General features: G+C 40.3%; 1 protein-coding gene across 1 annotated transcript in view; it reads right to left on the reverse strand.

Moving 5' to 3' along the window:
- Positions 1-25,408, reverse strand: part of LOC143745373 (cadherin-18-like) — a 58,052-nt gene that overhangs the window by 25,748 nt on the left and 6,896 nt on the right. The window lies entirely within an intron of this gene.

A 25,408-nucleotide genomic window follows, 5' to 3' on the forward strand; every position in this document is an offset into this window, starting at 1 on the left:
AACACCTATGCTATTTTTCTCACTGATCTTGTTTCACTCAGAAATATGCCACATTACAAAGTAAAATAGGTTGGGACTAAAGGATTGTGATGTTGATACATTTTATATAAACTCTTGATTTTGTTTCCGGGGTCGGAATAGGTTTTCATGCTTGAATGTTCAATCAAAACACCTATTTTCATTATTTTACATTGTTGCAGCACCTCTCTTTGCAGTCTGTCAGTAACGCTCTGTTTAGTAACTGTCTATATGAAACCCCTCCTTCTGAGAAGCGCAGTGTGCTCTGATTGGTGGGCTGGACCAGTGTGTTGTGATTGGTCAAACTAAACCAGCCCACGCCCATTTGATGTGTATACTTGTAAACTCAAGACTACAATAGAGGCATTTCAGGGAGTTCAGAAACAATGCACACTGATATACTTTGTAACTTTGCAGACCTTTTTCATGCTCAAGCAGCAACATTACATGTTAAAGAAAGTTAAAAATATAAAAAAGCATAACAGGACCCCTTTAAAACAAACATATCAATACAACCTCAAATGTTTCTAATCAAATACTTCTGAGAGTAAATTATCTCATTGATGTGTCTGTTTTTATTTCCTAAGAACTTTAAGGAGAAACATCTGAGATAAAGAGAAATGTTTGAGCAACCAAATTTTTCTCTGCACATTTCTTCAGTCTACAGTACTGAGTCCAGTTGAAATAAAAAGAGACATTTCCTTAATTTAATCTGAATATTGTATGTGGTATTTTAAATCAAAGCTCAGCTGGTCTAATGATCGTTTAAGGCATATTCTGAAGCTATGAGTAGGTAACTCGACACAAATTAAACACTTTAAATATGTTAGAGAGCACAAATAAGATCCCAGACATCGATTATGAAGTTATAATCTGATAAGAATGTATTACAAGGATCGCAGTATTGTCTTTGCAGCCCAGTTTGTGGACATTAGAGAAAAATGGCAAAAAAGATATCAGACACTTCAATCACACCATTCCATGAAGGGGTGAAACTCATGGGTTATTTGACTGTTTAAGGCCAAGAAATGTGCAAACCGTGGCCGGTAATACAAACAGCGATGCTGAAATTAATTCGTAATTAAAGGAAAGGGGGGCTGATTGCACAGCCGGGTCGTCGGCAAGAGTGAACTGTCCGTTTCTGTCAGTAAACAGAGCACTCAGGCTAGCAGTCAGTAATTAGCTGAACGGTCAGAGCTCACACTCGGGCTAGAACCTCTCCAATCAGAAGACAAGTTAATGAGACTTTATGTTAGAAGCCGTAAACAAAATCACTTGCAGTCACAGTGAATCTGCACCAATTATTTTACATTATCTTCTCAAAAAACAATCCACTTTATCTGGGCGCACCTCAATCAGAATAAAAAAATTAGCAATTTAAGCTTAAGCAAGAGTGCTGCTGTACTAAATAGCTGAGAAACCTGAATTTCAGGTTAAATTTGTCCAGTAATATATATATATATATATATATATATATACAGGTCCTTCTCAAAAAATTAGCATATTGTGATAAAGTTCATTATTTTCCATAATGTAATGATAAAAATTAAACTTTCATATATTTTAGATTCATTGCACACCAACTGAAATATTTCAGGTCTTTTATTGTTTTAATACTGATGATTTTGGCATACAGCTCATGAAAACCCAAAATTCCTATCTCAAGAAATTAGCATATTTCATCCGACCAATAAAAAAAGTGTTTTTAATAAAAAAAAAAAAAAAGTCAACCTTCAAATAATTATGTTCAGTTATGCACTCAATACTTGGTCGGGAATCCTTTTGCAGAAATGACTGCTTCAATGCTGCATGGCATGGAGGCAATCAGCCTGTGGCACTGTTGAGGTGTTATGGAGGCCCAGGATGCTTCGATAGCGGCCTTAAGCTCATCCAGAGTGTTGGGTCTTGCGTCTCTCAACTTTCTCTTCACAATATCCCACAGATTCTCTATGGGGTTCAGGTCAGGAGAGTTGGCAGGCCAATTGGGCACAGTAATACCATGGTCAGTAAACCATTTACCAGTGGTTTTGGCAGTGTGAGCAGGTGCCAGGTCGTGCTGAAAAATGAAATCTTCATCTCCATAAAGCTTTTCAGCAGATAGAAGCATGAAGTGCTCCAAAATCTCCTGATAGCTAGCTGCATTGACCCTGCCCTTGATAAAACACAGTGGACCAACACCAGCAGCTGACATTGCACCCCAGACCATCACTGACTGTGGGTACTTGACACTGGACTTCAGGCATTTTGGCATTTCCTTCTCCCCAGTCTTCCTCCAGACTCTGGCACCTTGATTTCAGAATGACATGCAAAATTTGCTTTCATCCGAAAAAACGTACTTTGGACCACTGAGCAACAGTCCAAGTCAGGCGCTTCTGCCGCTGTTTCTGGTTCAAAAGTGGCTTGACCTGGGAAATGCGGCACCTGTAGCCCATTTCCTGCACACGCCTGTGCACGGTGGCTCTGGATGTTTCTACTCCAGACTCAGTCCACTGCTTCCGCAGGTCCCCCAAGGTCTGGAATCGGTCCTTCTCCACAATCTTCCTCAGGGTCCGGTCACCTCTTCTCGTTGTGCAGCGTTATTTGCCACACTTTTTCCTTCCCACAGACTTCCCACTGAGGTGCCTTGATACAGCACTCTGGGAACAGCCTATTTGTTCAGAAATTTCTTTCTGTGTCTTACCCTCTTGCTTGAGGGTGTAAATGATGGCCTTCTGGACAGCATTCAGGTCGGCAGTCTTACCCATGATTGCGGTTTTGAGTAATGAAACAGGCTGGGAGTTTTTAAAAGCCTCAGGAATCTTTTGCAGGTGTTTAGAGTTAATTATTTGATTCAGATGATTATGTTAATAGCTCGTTTAGAGACCCTTTTCACAATATGCTAATTTTTTGAGATAGGAATTTGGGGTTCCCTGTCAAGGGAACGAGACGCTGCGTTGAGACGCGGTGGGAACGCTCTGCGTGATTGCGTCGTGAAGCACGTGTATAATCAGTCCAATGGAAGAGCGAGACGTCATAGGCTGTGACGTCATAGACCAGGAAGCTATAAAGCACACCAGAAAACAGACTGCGACAGCTTCTGTTGCCTTCAGCAAGCGCTCTCTGTATACTGTCCTTGTCTATTTACTGTTGTCTGTCACAAGCACATTATCTATCAATATATATATATATATATATATTATGGCGAAACAAGAATTCAAGCGTTGTGTTGTCCCTTGCCCTCGTTTCATCACGGGTGGGGACACATATCAGCTTTGTGTTGCTTGTCTGGGAGTGGAGCATGCCCAGTCAGTTCTCGAGGGAGCTGACTGTGAGCATTGCGAGAAGCTGTCCGTGAGGACGCTCCGCTCTCGCCGGGCGTTCTTTGAGGAGGACAGTTCGGTTCGCGCTCCCCGAGGTGCGGGTCCCGCTGCTGCCGAGGCACAGCGAAGGCTTTCATCTTGGGGTTCGCATATGGATCTAGTAGCGGGGCTTGAGACGGGCCCAGCCCTTTCTCAACCCTTACCTGCTGGATCCGGTGCCTCTGCCCAGGAAGGAGCCTGCGCTGCGGCTTCTCCTTCCCAGGTTGGGGCACCATTGTTGCGGCTATCCAGTTCTGAGGATCTGGATGTCGTCAGTGTTGATATGGGGGATGTTGAGTCTTCGCCAGCTCATGCCTCCGGTAATGATGAGGAGCTTATGGAGGTTTTATCTCGTGCTGTAGCTAGATTAAATATTGAATGGCCAGCTGATGATTCTCTGAGTGTTACTAAGAAAAGTTTATTAGATGAAAGATTTTTACCATCTAAAACACAGCCACGTCGGGGACTCCCATTTTTTCCCAATCTCCACAATGAGGTTTTGAGATCGTGGAATAAACCGGCGTCATTCAGAGTATTTAACCCACAAACTTCCTGTTACAGTAATGTTTTGGGAGCATCTGATTATGGTTGTGACTATGATTATGTGACGGTGCCTCGGGCTGAAGAGACGCTCGCGAGCTATCTCTCTCCCGAGTCATTGTCATCATTAAAAACCCCGACGTTACCCACCAAGCCATTAAAATCTACATCTTCGCTGGTGGGTAAAGCTTATTCGGCAGCAGGTCAGGCTGCGTCATGTCTGCACACTATGTCTATACTGCAGGCATACCAGGCTGATCTGCTGAAGGATATCGATGAACGTGAGGAAGTCAGCGCTGACGCAATTCGAGAATTGTGTCGCGCAACAGACCTGTCTCTCCGGGCCACCAAGGAGACGGCCAAATCAGTGGGCCGTTCTATGGCAGCCCTGGTGGCCACGGAGCGGCATCTTTGGTTAAATGTGTCTGATATAAAAGATAAAGATAGGTCTGTTCTTCTGGACGCGCCACTGTCACCTTCAAGTTTGTTCGGCGACGCTATCAACTGTGTCGTCGATAGGTTTCAAGAAACGAAAAAACAATCGGCTGCGTTCCAGAGGTTTCTTCCTCGACGTTTCGATGTCCCCGAGACTGCTGGGCGAAAAATGATTATTAAATCAGAGCAGTCTCATCCGAGTACAAGCTCCTCACAGCACAGAGTGCATCAAAAACAGAGCGTCGCCACTTGGGCTCCTCCACAATCTGGGGAATCTGGGTGGCGGTCGCAGTCCAGGCCAGCTAGGGGTAGGCAAGATCTGAGGACTGTCATCTCTAAGAAGGCTTGGGCTAAGAAGAAGTCCTGACGCCCAAACCGTCAGGCTTCTGAGGGTGGTCCCCTCCGAGGAGGGACGATTTCGAGAAATCGTTCATCCTCGGCACCCTCTGGGGGGCGATTCTCTGAGGAGAGTCGCAGCGCTGCCACATCGGTTGTTCCCTGCCGGTTCGCCGCTTCAGGGCACCGAGGTGTCAGCGTCCCCATACGATTCTCCGAGGAGGATCGTAGAACGGTCAGTTCGGTTGTTCCCTGCCGGTTCGCCGCTTCAGGGCACCGAAATGTCCGTACAACCGAATCCCGAGGCCAGTCTCGAGAGACTGGTCCCCTTAGTAGAATTTCTGGCAGCGTGGAAACTACTGCCAAATATTTCTCAGTGGGTCCTGCATATAATAGAAAAGGGTTACAGAATTCAGTTCGGTTCTCGTCCGCCCAGATTTCAAGGGGTCCTTCCCACAGTGGTGGACCCAAGGCAGGCTCGGGTCATGGAGCTAGAAGTACTGACGCTTCTGCAAAAAGGGGCTATAGAAAGGGTTTCTCCTCCCAGCAGAGAGTCAGGGTTTTACCGCCGTTACTTCATCGTTCCCAAGAAGGATGGGGGGTTGCGTCCTATTCTAGATCTGCGTCAGTTAAACAGCAGAGTTCACAAACTCAAGTTCAAAATGCTTACACTCAAACAGATTGTATCACAGATTCAGTCCGAGGACTGGTTTGTCACAATGGACTTGAAGGACGCTTACTTTCATGTATCCATTCATCCTCATCACAGGAAGTTCCTGAGGTTTGCTTTCGGGGGCGAAGCATACCAATATCGGGTCCTTCCATTCGGCCTAGGTTTATCACCCCGCACCTTTACGAAATGCGTGGATGCAGCGCTGGCTCCTCTGAGACTCCAGGGCATTCACGTATTAAACTATATCGACGACTGGTTGGTCCTGGCTCGTTCCGAGCAATTGGCAGTTCGGCATCAAGATGTCGTTCTGTCTCACATAAAGAGGTTGGGGTTGCGGCTAAACACCAAGAAGAGTGTGCTCCTCCCAGCCCAGAGGACCACTTTTTTAGGGGTGATGTGGGATTCGACAACTATGCAAGCACGATTGTCTCCAGCACGTATTTCTGCGATTCTCACAGCCGTAAATATGGTAAAACTAGGCCAGTCACTCACTGTGAAACAGTTCCAGAGACTGGTGGGTCTCATGGCAGCTGCGTCCAACGTAATTACTTTTGGCCTTCTGCACATGAGACCCCTGCAGTGGTGGCTCAGGACCAAGGGGTTTTCTCCGAGGGGAAATCCGTTTCGCACGATCAAGGTCACGCGGCTATGCCTACGTGCCTTGGTCATGTGGAAGAAACCTTGGTTCCTCGCCCAAGGCCCAGTATTGGGGGCTTCTTGTCGACGCGTAACGCTATCGACTGATGCTTCCCTCACGAGTGGCCGCTCGGCGACAGGTGTCTGGCAGGACCATCAGCTTTCGTGGCATATAAACCGACTAGAGATGATGGCGGTATTTCAGGCTCTCAAATACTTCCTGCCAGACCTGAGAGGCCATCATGTGCTCGTCCGCACGGACAACACATCGGTGGTCTCTTACATCAACCATCAGGGGGGTCTGAGGTCCCGATTATTATGCAAACTGGCTCATCAGATCCTCCTATGGGCCCAGGGGAAATTACTGTCACTCAGGGCAGTTTATATTCCAGGGTGTTTGAATGTGGGAGCAGATATCCTGTCAAGACAGGGGCTGAGGCCCGGGGAGTGGAGACTTCACCCCAAGGTGGTGGAGCTCCTATGGGAGAACTATGGTCAAGCTCAGATAGATCTTTTCGCATCTTACGATACAACCCATGGTCCGCTTTGGTTCTCCCTCACATATCCAGCTCCTCTCGGACTGGACGCTATGGTACAGGAGTGGCCGAGGCTGCACCTGTAAGCATTCCCCCCGATATCATTGCTTCCGGGAGTTCTGGAGAGGGTTCGCCGAGAGGGGGCTCATCTATTATTAGTAGCCCCGCACTGGCCGACCCGAGTGTGGTTCTCGGACCTAGTGTCCCTTCTGCACGGCTCTCCCATGGAGATTCCTGTCAGAGGGGACTTGTTATCTCAAGCAGGGGGCACGATATTTCACCCTCGCCCGGAGTTGTGGAAACTGTGGGCTTGGCCTCTGAGGGGGCCCAGCTCTTAGAATCCGGTCTCTCGACTGAGGTCGTTGAGACCATCCTTCAATCCAGAGCTCCTTCCACGAGGAAACTATATTCATTGAAATGGAAATTGTTCTCTACATGGTGTGGAGAATGTTTTTTAAATCCTGTTAACTGCCCGGTTGGTACAGTTCTCGATTTCCTACAAGACCGTTTCTCTGCTGGATTATCTCCCTCCACCTTAAAGGTGTACGTAGCGGCTATATCTGCTTATCGCTCCCCTTTGGGGGCTTCTTCTCTTGGGAGAGATCCTCTTATTACTCGTTTTCTCCGTGGTACATTGAGGCTGAGGCCTGCATTGCACTCTAGAGCACCGGCTTGGGATTTGGCCATTCGAGCCTATTGAAGAGGTTTCAGAGAAGTTCCTTACACTAAAAACTCTATTTCTTCTCGCTATTTCTTCTATCAAGATAATTGGAGATCTGCAAGCCCTGTCGGTGGCTCCTTCATGTTTGGAATTTGCACCTGGTATGGTGAAAGCATTTTTACACCCTAGGCCGGGTTACATTCCTAAGGTCCCCACTAATGTGGCTGGCCCTATTGTGCTGCAGGCTTTTTGCCCTCCACCTTTCGTTACCCCAGATCAGGAAAGTCTCAATCTGTTATGTCCCGTTAGGGCTTTGGATGCCTACGTTCACAGAGCTGCCCTGTGGCGTAGATCAGAGCAGTTATTTGTCTGCTTCGGTTCAACCAAGAAAGGTTGCCCTGCATCGAGACAGGTAATGAGCAAGTGGGTAGTTGAGGCTATCTCACTTGCTTATGAAGCGGCCGGACAGCCCTCACCTATGGCTGTCCGCGCCCATTCTACTAGGAGTATGGCTGCCTCTAAGGCTTTAATTTCAGGGGTTTCCCTTCAGGACGTTTGTAATGCGGCAGGCTGGTCCTCACCGCATACATTTGTCAGATTCTACGACCTAGACCTCTCCACTCCCGGGGCTAGGCTGCTTGTTTCTTAGTGTGCGCAAGGACTCCACACAGAACGGGCATTTCTCATTATGGCGTAGTGGATATGGGGTTCCCACCGCGTCTCAACGCAGCTCGAGTTCCCTTGAAAGGGAACGTCTCAGGTTACGTATGTAACCCTGGTTCCCTGAGAGGGAACGAGACGCTGCGTTCTCCTGCCATACTTCCTGCATGCCCTGATCGACTTGCTTCAGGCCTTTTCAGAAGCTGTCGCAGTCTGTTTTCTGGTGTGCTTTATAGCTTCCTGGTCTATGACGTCACCGCCTATGACGTCTCGCTCTTCCATTGGACTGATTATACACGTGCTTCACGACGCAATCACGCAGAGCGTTCCCACCGCGTCTCAACGCAGCGTCTCGTTCCCTCTCAGGGAACCAGGGTTACATACGTAACCTGAGACGTTTTCATGAGCTGTATGCCAAAATCATCAGTATTAAAACAATAAAAGACCTGAAATATTTCAGTTGGTGTGCAATGAATCTAAAATATATGAGAGTTGAATTTTTATCATTACATTATGGAAAATAATTAACTTTATCACAATATGCTAATTTTTTGAGAAGGACCTGTATATATATTAGAGGGCATCCCAACAAATATATAGTAAGTATATATATATATATATATATATATATATATATATATATACAGTAAGTATATATATATATATATATATATATACATTTACATTTAGCAGACGCTTTTATACAAAGCGACTTACATCTGAGGACTAAAGCAAGCGAGTCATCATGAAGAGGGAAGAACGACGCAAGTAGTGCTCAAAATACAAAGTTCAGGCATTGCTCAGAGTAGCAAAAGCCAGACAAGGGAAGATTTAAAAGGGAAGGAAAGATTTAAAAGAGAAGAATTTTTTTTAAATGTTTTAATTTTTTAAAGTACTCACGGAATAGATGAGTTTTCAGTTGTCTTTTGAATGCTGTAAGGGATTCTGCATTACGGACGAGGGTGGGGAGATCATTCCACCAGCATGGAACCGTGAATGAGAATGTTCTGGAGAGTGATTTAGTGCCTCGCTGTGATGGCACCACGAGCCGTCGCTCCTTGGCCGATCGTAGGCTTCTGGTAGGGACGTAGACTTGTAGTAGGGAGTAAAAAGTAGGACGGAGCTGAGTCTGTGGTAGATCTGTAAGTAAGCGTCAAAGCTTTGAATTTGATGCGAGCAGCGAGTGGTAGCCAATGCAGTGAGTTGAACAGAGGAGTGACGTGAGCCCTTTTGGGCTCGTTGAAGACAAGGCGGGCTGCAGCATTCTGGATCATTTGTAGAGGTTTAGTAACACATGATGGAAGTCCAGCTAGAAGAGCATTGCAGTAATCAAGCCTAGAAATAACCAGGGCCTGGACGAGAAGTTGTGTTGCATGCTCAGTTAGGAAAGGCCTGATCTTCCTGATGTTATACATTGCAAACCTGCATGATCGAGCTATCTTTGTAATGTGGTCTGTGAAGGTCAGCTGGTCATCAAATATTACTCCAAGATTTCTGACCGACCTTGATGGGGTGATTGAGGATGACTCTAGCTCGATAGTGAAGTCGTGCTGTAGAGACGGCTTTGCAGGGAGGACGAGAAGCTCAGTCTTTGCCAGGTTGAGCTGCAGGTGATGTTCCTTCATCCATGCAGAGATGTCCGCCAGACAGCTTGAGATACGTGTAGCTACTGTCGGATCATCTGGTTGAAATGAGAGGTAGAGCTGGGTGTCATCAGCATAGCAATGGTAAGAGAAACCATGTGCCTGTATGATGGGTCCCAATGATGTGGTGTAGATGGAGAAGAGGAGCGGTCAAAGAACTGATCCCTGAGGAACCCCTGTGTTCAGTTGATGTGCTTTGGATACCTCGCCTCTCCATGTAACCCTGAAGGACCTACCTGTGAGATAGGACTCAAACCAGTGGAGGGAAGTTCCTTTGATGCCCAGTGATGAGAGGGTGGACAGAAGGATCTGATGATTCACAGTGTCGAAGGCAGCAGAGAGATCCAGCAGAATGAGAACTGAAGATTTGTAAGCAGCTTTTGCGATCCGCACATATATATATATATGTGTGTGTGTGTGTGTGTGTGTAAGGAAAATAGGTCAATTAAGCTCAAAAGGAATTATTCATTTATAGGGAATTTTGAAAGACTTATTTTATAGCCGAACAAATGAATCGTCCAGTAGTCAGTTAAATGGACCGTAACTATGAACTCTTTAGCGCATATTAAAGGACAATTCCGGCCAAAAATGAACCTAGGGCTAAATAACACATGGGTACCGAGTCCACCGTTTTCATGATAATCGAATGTACCCAGTTTTAACGTTAGTTTTAGCTCAACCACGGATCAGCTTATAACGCTATTGTATGGGCCATCGGATAAGTAAAATAAAAATCACTAGTTAATACCACTAACAAGGCTCAAAATAGCCCCACAATAACACGGAAGCATATTTAGGGTCTCTACCTGGAAACCGAAGCATTGAGAATTTTGTAAATGTACAGACAGTTTAATAAGATACTTTATAAAGACAGTACACAAACGCCTTGGTTTGACTGGTCAAGACTGTTTTCCAAAGATGGATCCTGCTTGTATACGCGAAGTGTACTGTTAGTGGTATTAACTAGCAATTTTTATTTTTATTTATTTGTTTTTGGCCGGAATTGTCCTTTAATATCCAAACTATAGTGAAAACACTATTTTTATTAGCACGGTAACAAGATCAGCAGTTTAAGACATTAAATCCCTAAGCTGATAACACAAAGAACACTTCTCTTTAAATACAGACAAGACTTTATTATTCTAAAACATAAAACTAATATCTAATACAAACACATGCACCCACACATTCACATGAGATGCAGAAAGAAAGAAAGTGATGAAAGAATGATTTTTAAGAGAGTGAAATGATGAAATCCCGAGTTTCTGGCAAAATATGCACTTTATAAGACCTAACGTAAACGAACCATAAATCATTAATTTAATCCTTATACCGGTTGATAGACGTGGTTATTAAATTTAAATGAATGCACCAGTTCTGCTAGGATCTGGAGTTATTCATTGCTTTTGTTGTTTATGTCTTATGTTATATGGGGATTCCCTTCGTTGGCATATTTTGCTTAAAAGGGGTTTCCCAGGATCGTTATTCGCTGGAGGCCTTTTCGTGTCTGGAGTGATGTCTTGGGAATCCAATCACATTCTGGTGTGTTGGCGGATAAATGGAAGCTGAGTCTCTGCTGTTTGAAGTGAAAGTTTGAGACGGGCAAAGACTAGAGTCGTGGACTGCTGCTTCATGGCAAAAACGTCGAAAATGAGACTTGCAACGGAAATGAAAAGAAACTAAGTAAAGAGAGAAAAGAATAATAAGTGAGGCAGAACTCTTTGTACTCTTATTATAAAATGCCCTAAATCATACCTTGGTAGAGTGGGAAATTTAAGTGTGACTAATCAGATAACATGTAATTTATGTGAGAGGAGGAGAGACAGTCACACCCTGAACCAAAAACCATACCTTACTGATCAGAACTCCTACCAAGGGTTGGACAAACAAAGTTGCAGACATTATGTAGAATTATGTGATGAAATGATGTTTGAAGTCCATCTATCATTGTTTTGGAATGATCTGATGCATTAGGATATGGAAAGGTAGTGGTTTTAAAGAGGATTTTAGTCCTGCGTTCAAGAGAGAGGTCAAACAGAGGTCTTCAACAAGAAGGTCTGTTTTGGATCTCTACGATTTTTCCTCATTAGACTCAAGACATGCCATCTCCAAACCAATCAGTCTTTTTAAAAACTGCCTAATATTGACATCTTAAATGTTCATTCTCTAGCTCATCTCTTACAAGCGCTCTTTGTTTTAAAGCTGTGGAGGAGTTACTTATAGCTGGACAGATCTCTTATTTGTGGTCCTGGTTTGCTGATTTGGACTCATGGAATTCTGCTTCTTGGTCAGCTTGAAAGGATCATCTCTGTCTGATCTGATCTCAGTTCCTACATAAGTTCACTTTAAATAAACACATCTTACATTCACACAGCAAGTGCAAAAGTTCTGGAACAGCATTCCAGTTTGGAGTAATTTACTGCTGCTGATGCAATAATGGCATTGTGATAATGGGTACTGTTGGGACTCCCTGTGACAAATAAAACAGGATTCATTGTGAAATCCCAAACGCTACACCATAAGGACTGCTGAACCCAACCCCATTCCTTTTACACTCCGGCTTTGCTTCCAAATTTTGTCCCAGCTACACAAGGGAACATAAATTTCACTTAACCTGCAGTCAGGCTTCTAATTTGGCCACTGACTTAGCTGGGCACAGGCTAATATATCACACTCTGTCTCTGCACCAGCTCCTCTGACGCTCAGTCAAGCCCTCACTAATAACAGGAAATAAAAGTGGCACTGGGTCAATAGAGCCAAGATCAGCCAGCTAAAACACAGGGTGGGCCATCATTTCTGGAGTGATAACAGAGTGCAATGTATTAACTTTATCAATTAAATTTAAGCGGCACATAACACTGAATCCGCTCAGTATATCAAATACAAATATATCAAGCCAACCAAACATATGAAGCTAAAATATTAAAAGGCAAAGCAGGTGTGACACTAAGAACATTGTGAAAAGAAACGTTTCCTCCACTTAAACAAGTTCTTTCTGAAGAGAGAAAGGCATAAACATAGTGCGAGTTCAGATTTAATCAGCAACAATACATTTCTTGATCAGTATTTTTAGTGTTCAAGCTTTAAAAAGTGTAAGACTTGCCTTAAAGAATATGTCTGACTCAATAAATTAGCAAATTAAGTTTATTTATCTTTTACACCATTGGCAAACCATTTTTTTAAAACATAAACAGCATTTTTGCTTATAAACAAGACATTTAGAGTAAGAAAAACAAAAACCTTAATTTAATACACATTCTCTGAAAACAAGTAATATAATATATTGCACGTAAATTAATCTTTGCTTAGATTATTTTCCCAGAGAAAATGAGAAAATTGTGATTAAGATTTCTTTTTCTTAGGCTAATTTCTAAACTTCTTGTTTTCAATAATGTCTGACTAAAAAAAAATAGCAAATTAAGTTTGTTTTTATTTTTTGTTTTAATAAACATCATTAAATTGTTAGATTTTTACTTAAGAGAAAAAAAAAATATATTAGAGTAAGAAAAAAAACTTAATTTAAGATATACCCTTTGAAAACAAGTAATTTAATATTTTGCAAGTAAACTGATCTTAAAGGATTGTTAGGCAATTTTCCCAGAAAACAAGAGAAACTTATTATTAAGATTTTTGAAATGTCTAAAAACAAGAAATAGCATATCTACTAATGACTTATTTCTTTTAACTTTTTACTGCCTTTTTGTGTTGTTCACTTATCAAAGACTGTTATTTCTAGATTTTATCCACCGCCCTCAGAATATCCTTAAAAAATGACACCTTGAATAAAAAGTCTCACACTTGTAAAGCAACATCCATTAACAGGAGAGACGGTTACCTCTGAATAATGCTCACAGTAACTGTAACCTTGGAAACCCAGCAAATTAACTTCTTCCACTTTTTATTTTCATCTGACAGAAGACGCGTTTCTAAAACCTGAGTAGTTTTTACGCATGCATAAGACATTATTCCAGAATTAAAATTTCCCATAAAAGTTACCTTAGCACTGAGCCTTGAATACACATCAATGTAATTTTGAAAAGTTATTACTAACTCATGTAATTATGATTCACTTAATGATCTACTCATCTAATGTTTGGTATTATATTATGTGGAGTAAAAAATACCGACAATTGTTGTAAAATTTTGAAGCAAAATGAGTAAAGACAGGTTTCATTAAGTGTGAGTCAGGATGGATGGAGTGTGGGATAGAAAAAAACCCTCAATGACAGGACAGAATGTCTTTTAGATGCAGGGGAGAGACATAGAAAGACAGAATGAAGGAGAGGGAGATGGAGGGAGTATGAGGAGGAGCGAAGGAGAATGAGGTCAAAGAGTAAAATAAACTCATCAATCACCACAGAGCTTTATATTCACAATTAGTAAGGTGGACTTGTCTCTGATTAAACTTATCCTTTTTTCCTCTGAAGAGCTTTTAATCAGTGTGTGTGTGTGTGTGTGTGTGTGTGTGTGTGTGTGTGTGTGTGTGTGTGTGCAGTACCTTTGATAGTGGTTCAATAATCACTTAATTTTCTCTAGCCTGCACTTTTCTAATCAGGTGCATTTGGTTAACACTGCACCAAACAAAAAAATTGTGCTCTGTAGCCCAGACGAGAAAATTATATTTCTCAGATGTTGCTCTTTTATAGCTCAGCAAACTAACTGTTTTCAAATTGTATTTAGCAAAGTACACGCCTCAGATGTTTCTACTAAAATAATACTAGGCAAAAATTATACAAGATCATTATTGAGTGTACAAAAAAAAGAATAATATTAAACAGCATTTACTTAATATATAATAAATGGAATAAATGGATGAATGAGCATCACCACAGTGTAATCATATCATAACAAAAATAAACATACATATACATATATATATGTATATATATTTACATCAAAGGGCTGTTGAATGCTTGATTCTGAATAGTTGACAAACGTTCTAAGGTGTGCAATTATTTTCAGGGAAACGCAGGGCTAAAGTAGTTCCAGGCAAGTCTTCGCCAAACTTCGCCACTTCACTTCGCCGAATGACATTCGCCAATGTCTTTACAGTCTACAACAGTAAAAGAACCAAAACCCACAACGACACTGACCGGGCAAATAAATATAGTGAACAATAGGATAAAAACAAAAAAAATAGTTTAGCAACTTAAAAGCTACATGACGTTTCTTACTAGCGAGGTGCAGGTAAACATAGTTTCACTATTAGAACATGGTGGTGTCGAACACTGTTGAGTTTTGGTTATTCACACACACTTAATCTCTCTCTCTCTCTCTCTCTCTCTCTCTCTCTCTCTCTCTCTCTCTCTCTCTCTCTCTCTCTCTCTCTCTCTCTCTCTCTCTCTCTCTCTCTCTCTAATAACTGCATTATTAACTGCATTAGTCTGCTATCAGTTGCTGATGTCTCAGGTACTAGCTCTAAAATGACGTTTGGAATTAGCAATGGAGGCTTGGGATGAGATGCGTAAGAAAATAGTCCCACACACAATAGCGTTTTAAGAACAACGACCTGACAAATGTCTTGAAATACATATTCTGAACAATGTTTTGATGTGTGGTAACCGTATGGTATAAGCAGAATAATTGATGACCGGTGGTTGAATTATTAGAAAAAAAAAATGTACACCCGAGGTGGTAATGCACGACATGTGTGTTATTTGACTTGAAATTATCTCTCAAACGAACTGTAATGAACATTACCTATGTGGCAAGCATTTGCATTTTAGACAAAACTTCATAAGAGAAGGCTAAAGTTTAGCCTTGAACACTTTAGCTTCCCCATCCTGCACTACTCATAGCGGAAACGGTTCCTTGATTCTGCCAAGGGACCATCCATATATAACCATATGAATAAAACATTCAAACACCTTTTGTATCAGAATGTGTCAAGACCTGTAACGCTGACAGAGCAGAACAGACACACTTGAGGCTGGAGGATTTTTTTGGACACATTATGTTGAAATATACTCAAACCATTTATATAAACCTAGTAAAAACCCTACAGAGGCTAAAAGTCAGTAATCTTGAGTTGCACTGGACTTTTCAATATGCTTTCTTGTAAGCCAATTTTGGATATAAATGTATTATTAATAAGGAGTAAGTGTAATATTAAATGTTAATATGGGAGATTGTACGAGATTTGGTGTGAGGCTCTCCAGAACTAAAAAGAAACAACTTTACGCAAATGTTTCGCAGCAAGACTAAAGTCTGGAGTCAGATGAGGCTGGACATAAGTGAGAAGAGACATAAGTGAGTTTTCTACTCATTCCTCAGAGTGAACTCATTTTGATAAAAGATCATTGGTAAGGGAAAGCTTAAAAATGCTGCGTATAAAATAGATAAGCCTGCAGATTTTGTCCTTACAAAAAAATAAATATTTTTGGATGTGAAATATGTCTCAGACGGCAAAATCATTCTAAAGTAGTGGCCGTAGGAGCAACTCCAGTTTCCCCTACAATCATGGAAAAATAAATGCAGTTGTCACTCAAAAAGTATGTGGTCAGCATATCTATATACATAGGTCAAGTTAAAGTCAAAAGTACCAGTATATGAAAATCAATAAATAATTAAAAACAACAACAACTATATCAGTCTTTTCACAATAAACCAACTAAATTTGCATACAATATGTAAACATTTGCATACTATACGAATATGTGTGTAGAGCTCTGAGTTGAGTTACTGCATGCCTGACTTACTCTAAACTTCACTCCAGACACTCCAGAATTAGATGATCTCTCAAGACACTAATCCAGTTTAACATTTTGGTGCCTACTAAAGAATCACAAGATTAAAAATGCAAGATTATGAGAGGGATTTTTGTTTGTACGGCTAAAGAGAATCTCTCTCTCTCTCTCCTCTTCCTCTTGGGTAATGTATGAGTGTCACATAGACCAAGCTTGAAGTTTTTCCAAGGACCCTTTTGTAAGAAGAGAGGCTGCCTGACAGGAGCCAGAACTGCACCGTTTCCCTTTCAAGGTCTAACGATATATAAAGCTGCACCGCCTTAAATATTCCATCACCTGCACAAACATTATATATCACATATGTTACACATGTGTCTTCATGTAGAGCATGAGAAATAACAGTCTCCCAATGTCGAGGATGAACGCACAGGGATGAGTTACTACCTCAGTCAAGGACCTTGTAAGACAGTCTTTGTGTTATTAGTTGATACATGCTGTGTTTTCTAACTCATGATTGGTTAAGTTAATGGAATCAAAAGTACCTGTATTTAATACTTTAAGTTAAAAAATATATATTTTATTTTCTAAAAAACTAATGAAAAAACAACTGACTAAAAGTGGTACCTGGATGCAGCACCTTAAATGAATAAAATTGTTTTAAATAAATGTAATTTATTTGTGTAAGCATTTATTTACATAATTATTTAAATAATAAATAATTAACATTTAATGTCAATATGAATATTTGTATTATTATTTATACATGCTAATATTCATATTAGTTTATATTATGAATTTATATATTTACATAAATATAATGTTATTTTTAATATTACGTGTAGCATATATTTATGATGAAATCCTGTTTCTGCCTCAGATGTAAAAAATAAAGGTAAATTTGAAATAGTACAAATTAAGAAATTAATTTATTTCACTTTGTGAGATATATAGTCAATAATAAATGTATTTAATTCACATACATTCATTTCAATAATTAAGTAATTTATATTAACTAATATTTAATGTCAACATTGATAATCATATTTTGATATGCATACACATTCATATTTTCCTATTATATTAATCAATATAAAGCATCCAGAATGAATATATTAAAGGTCCCATATTGTCAAAACTGAAATTTTCTGGCTTTTTCATGATAACAGAGGTTTAGGGGTTATGAAACTACCATATAAGTTTCAAAACAGTTGTTCCACAGACAAATGCACACAGCCTGGATAAAGTACCTGTGCCTTTTCACGAGCTGTTGTGACTTCCGTATATTTGTGATGTCAGAACTACTCAGTCACCGCCTTCAGTCACCACCCCCACCAATGGTGAGTCACTCAGAAAACCTCAGGCCAATCCAGGGGCGTCATGCAAGCCAAAATTCAGGGGGGGCACAATCTGAGACGTTGCAATTGTTTTCTGACGGGTGATATGGATCATGTTAAGAGGGGTCAGGGGGATTCTCCCCCTGCCATTTTTTAAATTCTGGCTGCTAAACATACCATTTCAATGCAGTTTGGGAGGGACAGAAATACCTTAACGGAGCTAGCAGCAACCCTCCTCTATCTGAGGACTAAGTTAAAGTATCTATTTTGTAAGTTTAAGTAAAAGACAGGTTGATGAAAGAACTGTAAGCTCAAATTCAAAAGCTTTTGAAGTCTACTTCATTAAAGCATGTTTACACACACACTTACTGTACACTCAGGCCTACTACACATGATTTTAAAAACAGTACCATTGCAGTTTTTATGTTATGATTTTAAATTGGTAGGCTATGTGACCTAAGAACGATCTTACATTAAAGGTACATAAAGGTGCTGAGGTCTGACTTTGTGGTGCTCTGAAATTAAGTTATTTTAATATTAATATGTGATGGACTTTGAAAGAAGTTTGACAGATTTCAGTGCTGAATAAGGTTAACACTACCCCGTTTATTTGAAAATGGTTAATATTTGACAGAAATGTAAAAAAAGTTATCAAATCAAATGTAATATGTAACATTACTTTAGTAAGGAGAAACATCAAGTCGATGCCTTGATAACGTTAGGTTGGATTTTGCAGTTAGCCTACAACAAATTGAACACGCTCGTTTCTATGAAACTGAAAACAATTGAACCAGCTGGAGACTTTGACACAAGACAAAACAGAACAGATGTTTCAAAACCGATCAGATAACGTTACTATGGCTTATTGGCTTTGTATGGCAGGCAGTAACGTTAGCCAACTAGTTTACGGTTAGACTAGGGTAGCTATCGATAACGTTACGCTGGCACAACTTAAGTTAATGCTCTGAATTCGCAGCTAATATCAAATCCATAACTTTTTGATCAAGTAAAAATTTCCAGGTCAACCACAAATAATCCCACTACTTTTTAATATCATCCGATAAGTAATTCAATGCCGATTTGTTGCTTTGCCCACTTACCACTTCAAGACCATCTGTAAAACTTTGCCAGCTCAACGTGCGAGACGAGTGAGTGCGAGTTGCTTGAACATACACAGCAAATATTCTAGAGAGCTACGCGCGTAGCGCTCTACATTTGATATAGGTTACACAGACACCATATTAGGAAAAAGGGGCGGGCAGATGCTGACCGATTTATTACACATCCAGAAGAATACATTTGAGTCGTTATAGGCTCTGAGGGGGCACGTCCCATGAGCTAATGGGAGTGGATTTGTGAATGACAGAGAAGCGACTCAACTGATGCCGGTAGGTCACATGACAATGACAACATGGTGAATGTAGTAGGCCTAGTCCGGAAATAATTTCTGTTTATCTACAGCTCAGATCTAGAATTCTGAAGTAAAATAAAGTAGCCCTCTAATATATATATATTTTTATGGAATTCAAATGAATTTACAGAGAGAGAGAGAGAGAGAGAGAGAGAGAGAGAGAGAGAGAGTCATTAACCTAATAGTGGAGCTTGTTGGTTTAATCACAGTTATCTCCTCATTGCTGAGAAATATACTGTATCTTTCAGTAGTGAAGCTGTATTATTTATAAGTCATGGGCAAAGGCTGAAAACCAGCTCTTGAATGTTTCTGTGTTTGCAAGGTGCCACCTCAATAAAGCTGTGAGCGAGCGCATTCAGGCACGCCTCACACAACGATATGTGCGTGTTTAGGTCGGATGTCCAGATATCGGATATGCATCTGATTTAAAAACACATTTGGCAACACAAGTGGCTCAGATCAGATGTGGAAAAATCGGATCTCGAGTGGATTTTTGTGTTTACACGTGTGCAGCAAACACCGTGTCGGATGGGAGTAAAAGATCGGATTTTTTGTGCCAGTGTAAACGCAAAACACTGATTTGTCATCCGTGGCTGTTGTCAGACTCCTTGTGCATTCAACAATCTCACTGGATTATTACAATTAATGACAACAGGATTGTTTGGAAATTAGGGCTGGGCGATAAAACGGTAACGTTAATTATCGCGATATTTTTTTTCTCGATAAAAGGATATCAAGAGTTTGATAAATGTTCGATAATGTTTATGCGCCAAAAGCGGAACAAAACTCATTTGAACTGCATGCCACACGGACCATTTATCCACTCGGCTCAAAGTCCAGATGGCAGCGCAGCGCAAGCTCACTAGAGCAGACGCATCAAGCCTTGTTTATACTCGACGTGTCCGCACGAGCACGAAGGTGCGCTCGGCAAAAATGACGTCATTACGGTGTGGGCGTTCGCGCGTGTTGACCCCATTTCGCCTGGCGGTGTGCACGGCACTTTTTGTAACATCGCACGCGGCGTCGCATCCGAAGATGAACGACTTCGAGGCGACTTTGTCCGAACTGGTACGTCTGTACCAGCATGTTTATGATCCTTCTATACTCATAGAGACATTTGCATTGAAGGGCGACCATAAAAGCATCTCATTTTGTGAATAGGAACACATTTGCATTAAGCACCCAGTTTGCACTTGTCTAAAGTAACTGCTTACATTTACAAAATAAGCCTACAGAAGTAGCCTACGTCCAGATTAAAGTCATACTACAAACATTCATATATAGAATGTACTTTTTAGCGTTTGCAAAGTAATAACTTCTTCAAAGTAAGTAGCTATACAAGAGTCTATGTGATTTCGGATGCAGCGACAGTCTCAATGTGAGATACAGTATAAAGTCCATGTTATGAGAAATAGTGAGATATGAAATAAGATATGGGCTTAAATTCTTATTTGATTTCACTTTACTATCGAAAAATGGTGTTGAAAATTATGAAAATGCACTGGTAATGGCATCAACTACAGAAATTCTGGTAATTCAACTGTAAAAAATGCTTGTGCCCCCCCACTTGAGGCACAGATAATTTAATTTTAATATTATCATAGTTGCTAATTTTGTGTTGCATTCTTTATCATTAAAACGTTAAAAATATAAAGAAACAATGGTGTGATTTTATTTGATTGATGGGAATCTACACTGCAACAGCCTATCACGGCCTTACTAAAAATAACGTTAGGCTACGTACGTGACGTACAACTAAGCCGCTCAACAGTTACCGCGCATTTTTGAAAGCTGTTTCAAAACGAGGTTTCCCTGGCATACTCGCTTCAGTTCCTTCCGAGTGGAAGAATACTTCGATGAGGAGGTTCTGCTCGGAGAAACGCCGCCTCCCGCTGTACTGACAGGAGGGACTGGAGAGAGGACAGCGCTGCCTCCACTCAAAGTACCGGTAGATTCAAAGTCTCTGTGCGAGTGTATGTGCGTGCGTGTGTATGTCTCATGGCAATGCATATCTCTCTGTTGACTGCTTTAAAATGCAATGTTTGAGAGATGCTTCTGGTGTTACATCTAATATGTAGTATAGTCAAGTGTTTTATGGATATTCATAACATTGCTTCTATGTAATGTGGTGTAGGCTAGCCTATAGGCGACCTGGTCATATTGCGGTTGGTTATATGTTTAAAAGTGATGATTACGTGCTGCGCGACTAGAGTTGATTATTATAAATATACGTAGGCTGTAGGCTAATAATAATTGTGCCCCCCCATGCATTTCACATGCCCCCCTTAAGACTGAGGTCTGGCGACGGGTCTGACATTCATTACAGAATTGCATCATGGAACGCTGATGAGGTGATTACTCTAATCAAATGGTACTTTGACCCCTAAAGACTGCGTGAGTCTTTTGGCGAAACAGCTTTTCCAGTCCCTTTTATCCATCTTTGAGGTTAAAGATGCAACCAGTGAGGCACTCAACCACATGAATGCAAGAAAATAAAGAGCAGTAGGAAGGCAGGGTCTATCATATAAGTTTGTCATCCCTCACGGGAACTTTTCCTGTTCTATTGCAAGCGTCTGCAAGTTTTAATTAAGCAAAGACTCAAAATAAACACATGCACTCACTCACACACACACACACACACACACACACACACACACACACACACACACACACACACACACACACACACACACACACACACACACACACACACAAACGGAGGGGCTGAAGGATTAATTGTCAAGAGTCTTTGCCGATCTAATTAAGGGTCATTTCGCATCATGGCCATATTTTACCAGCCCCTGTGATACAGGCGGTAATTAAATATGAGGGAGTTAGCTGCACTAACGATCTTGGGACCTTGCCTTTTGCATGCGCATGTCAAATTAAATCCCTCATAACAGCTTGCTCTTAATGGCATTTTATCGTTGCGGATTAGCATATTCTGTTGACGCTGTAAACCTTGTTCAATTTTTGTAAACTGTTTGAGCACGAAGCACAGCGGTGGCCAGAGGGCTTGGGGGTCTCTTAATCCAACCTGCCATAGTGAACTAACCAATCAGAGCTCTTCAGAAGCAGCCGTGCGGATATGCTAATAAAGGAAGACAAAAAGTAATTATTATTTCCTGCAATTAGCAACCTGATAAAGCCCTATTTTGAACTAATGCAATTTTAAATTAATACTATCTGCTTAATAGCCATATAGCACTCCAGTTACAATGCCAGGGCACGCTAAAATAAAGTCTAGTCGTGTATGTGGCTTTAAAGAGGAACTATTATACTTTTCAACATTTACAATAAGGTACAAAGAACAAATTCAATCCAAAATGAGTAATTCTCTTTAACAGTGTCACTGTATCGGAATTCCCTGAAATGCTTCCATCGTAGTCTTGTCTGCATGAGAGCGCCCTCTAGATGGAGCATCGTTTACTACCGATCAGCTGTGCTGCACAGACAAACTGCGCATGAAATAATCGCAGCCTTTGTCAAATCGTGTGCAGTTTCATTGAGATTAATTGTGCAGCCCTAGTTGAAAATCACAGTCATTGTAAGGGTCGTGGCATTACCAAAATACGCACAAAGCGGTTGACCAATCACAACACACTGGTCCAGCCGACCAATCAGAGCACATTACGCTTTTTGGAAGGAGTGGCTTCATAGAGACTGGCAAGAGAGGTGCTGCAACTATGTAAAATATGTGAAAAATAATGTGTTTTTGACCATTCAAGAAAACCTATTCTAGAAGACCGCAAATATCAAGACTTTGAAAAAGGGCATAGCCTCTTTAAAGTTCACTCAAGCATTTTAACACCTCACTAATATTGCCATTTTATCAGTCTGAACAGACAAAATATAGTTTTACTCAATATAAAAGCTCAGAAATGCGCAAATCACTATCTTATGCATTCAAGTTCCCGGTCATGCTTAAAGTTAAAACATAAAGATGTAAATATATAAACCGTTTTTTCCTCATTTTTGTACCTCTAGATTTTCTCTCACAGAGGCAATTTTCCATTGCTGCCTTCAAGTCCTCCTGGGAAGTTTGTACTTATGAGCTCAGAAGTCAGAAATAATGCTGAGATTTGCATTCTAATTTTGCTTGGATGGTTTTGGGACTAATTTATGCTTTATATAAATTATTCATAGAAAATGACGGCAGTTAGTGTCACCTCATAAACCAGTTAAATGAGAAGTATTTTATGCCACTTTATCACTATTCTTCACCAGCAACGGGTACATTAAAAACCGTGTACAAAGTAAAGTAAATATAGCCAACCATCACAATTACAACTTACAATCAAAAACAACTTGATTTAATAATTCAATGTAAATTCAATTTTTAAATGTAAATGACAATTCACAAAGTAATGTTTTTTTTTAAGCAACACATTAATTGCAAAAATTCAATTATATTACAGTATGTTTTAGCAGTTACAACCAGTAAGAAAGCTGTTTGACAGTTATTTCAAAATTAAGGTACATAACTAAAAGCTTAGAAAAATAAAAATGTTCTAATATTTTTCAAATCGCATACTTCCTGTGATAGCCGGGCAACTGCGAGCATGTGAATGCTAACGGATATCTTTCTCCAGGTATGATAAACAAGCTCATTTCTAATGTATTGGTGTCTTTCCTGACCACTCATAAATACAATCATTCCAACATGATTTGAAGGCAGCAAGTAATAATGTCTGTCTCTTTTTCTATCTTCCTCTGTCTGCACGTCTGTCTCTCTTTTCCCTGCATTTCCCTATGCTTGAGTACCCTGAATGCAGATCAACCGCCACACATTTGCATATTTCTGAAGATAAGAGAAACCAAACGCTACACAGACAACCTAACCAGCTTCCTACGGCCTCATTGTACAACGCTTCAGTAGAGAGACGTAAAGCACATGGACATGACCTGCTGAATCAATCTCCGCTTCAGAAAGAGAAAGAGAGAAGATACACAAAGAGAAAAAAAGGAGGACACTGGGATGGAGTTTTGCCCCCTGCTAACAGTCTCACAGTACCCATTAAACAACGTTTATTGAATCAATTTACGATGAGTAATGCACTTTTTGAGTACTGGGGAGCTCAAGGACAGTGGCTGTGTCTTTTATTGAGCTTCTACTGTTATGTGAATAGGTTCTGGCGATACTGAATATCTGTTCATAGCTGACAAATAGATTCCAAAATAAAATGTATATACTGTATTTGTATAAGGGAAGGTGTATATGTTGTAGAGCTGCACGATTATTTGTTAAAAGATTGTGATCTCGATTCAAACATCCATGTGATCTCATTCCTAAATGACAATGATTTCGCTTTGTATATTAAACCTTTAACAAGTACGATCACAGTGAACATTCAGATATGCATTGGTGCTGCCGCTGAGCCAGAGAGAGCAGTTGTCATGTATATGTATGAAACACACAGTATCGTTATTTCTGTTACAAATATACATATTATCACTGAAGTACTAGAAAATAAGGTTATAGTTCAGATATAAACACTGATGTTTACATTAGAGATCAAAATAGAGTAAATCACCTTTTGAAAGTAACATGGCACTTCAAATAACGATTGTATTTATTACATCATTACACCAGTAGGTGGTGACAAATTACTGTCAAAAATGTCCCTCAGTGAATCATTCATTCAAGAGATTCATTCAAAAATGCTGATTCATCTAGTAATGAAACAAGTGATGTGTTTATAAATGAATCATTGAATCATTCATTCCACAAGTTTTTTTTTTCAGTCAGATATTTTATATATTTTTAAATAGACTGCAGCAATTAACATTTTGTCAGAGCCTCAAGTAAATTACATGATAAGTTGTCTGTTCAGAATCGTGGGAGAATTGTGGTAAACAAAATTAAATAAATAAATAATTGTGATTCTTAAAGGTACACGGTGTCGTTTTTTAAAGTATTTTATTAGCTAAAATCAATGTCTTTATTCATAAATATGTCCTCATTGGTGTAAAATTACCTCTTTTGAAAAACGCATTTTAAAAAGGGAGGCGCTAGAGAGCACTATTCGTTTGAATGCAAAATAAAATTTCACCGCTAGATGGGAGAAAGTCCTAATAAATAAAAATGATATTTACTGCAGGACAATTTTCCTAATTTTATTTTAAATTGTTAGAAAAAAAACAACTAATGTTAGTAAAAGGGCACATAAAAAAGCATTGGTCTGGATTAGTTTAACTTACTATGAAAACAAACACTGTATTTGAAAATTACATTTTGTCATTTGAAGAGGAATGTATCCTTATCCCCATTATCCACATACAGATCTCAAAGTATGAAATGTATTATTTATGTAAATAATTACATAAAGGACCCTATATAGCCATCTAGTAAAATACACCCAAATGTGGTCACTGCAAAAGTTTCCATGCTCATACAAGACTGACTTGCTAATGCTAATAGATTCATGGCCCTATTTGCTATTTGGCACAGGCATAAAATTCATGTTTCACAAGATCGACAAGCCCATGAGGCAAACACAG

This window comes from Siphateles boraxobius, unplaced genomic scaffold, assembly GCF_051911475.1.
Source record: "Siphateles boraxobius isolate OS27281-9 unplaced genomic scaffold, OSU_SipBor_1 1, whole genome shotgun sequence".
NCBI classification, from domain to species: Eukaryota; Metazoa; Chordata; class Actinopteri; order Cypriniformes; family Leuciscidae; genus Siphateles; species Siphateles boraxobius.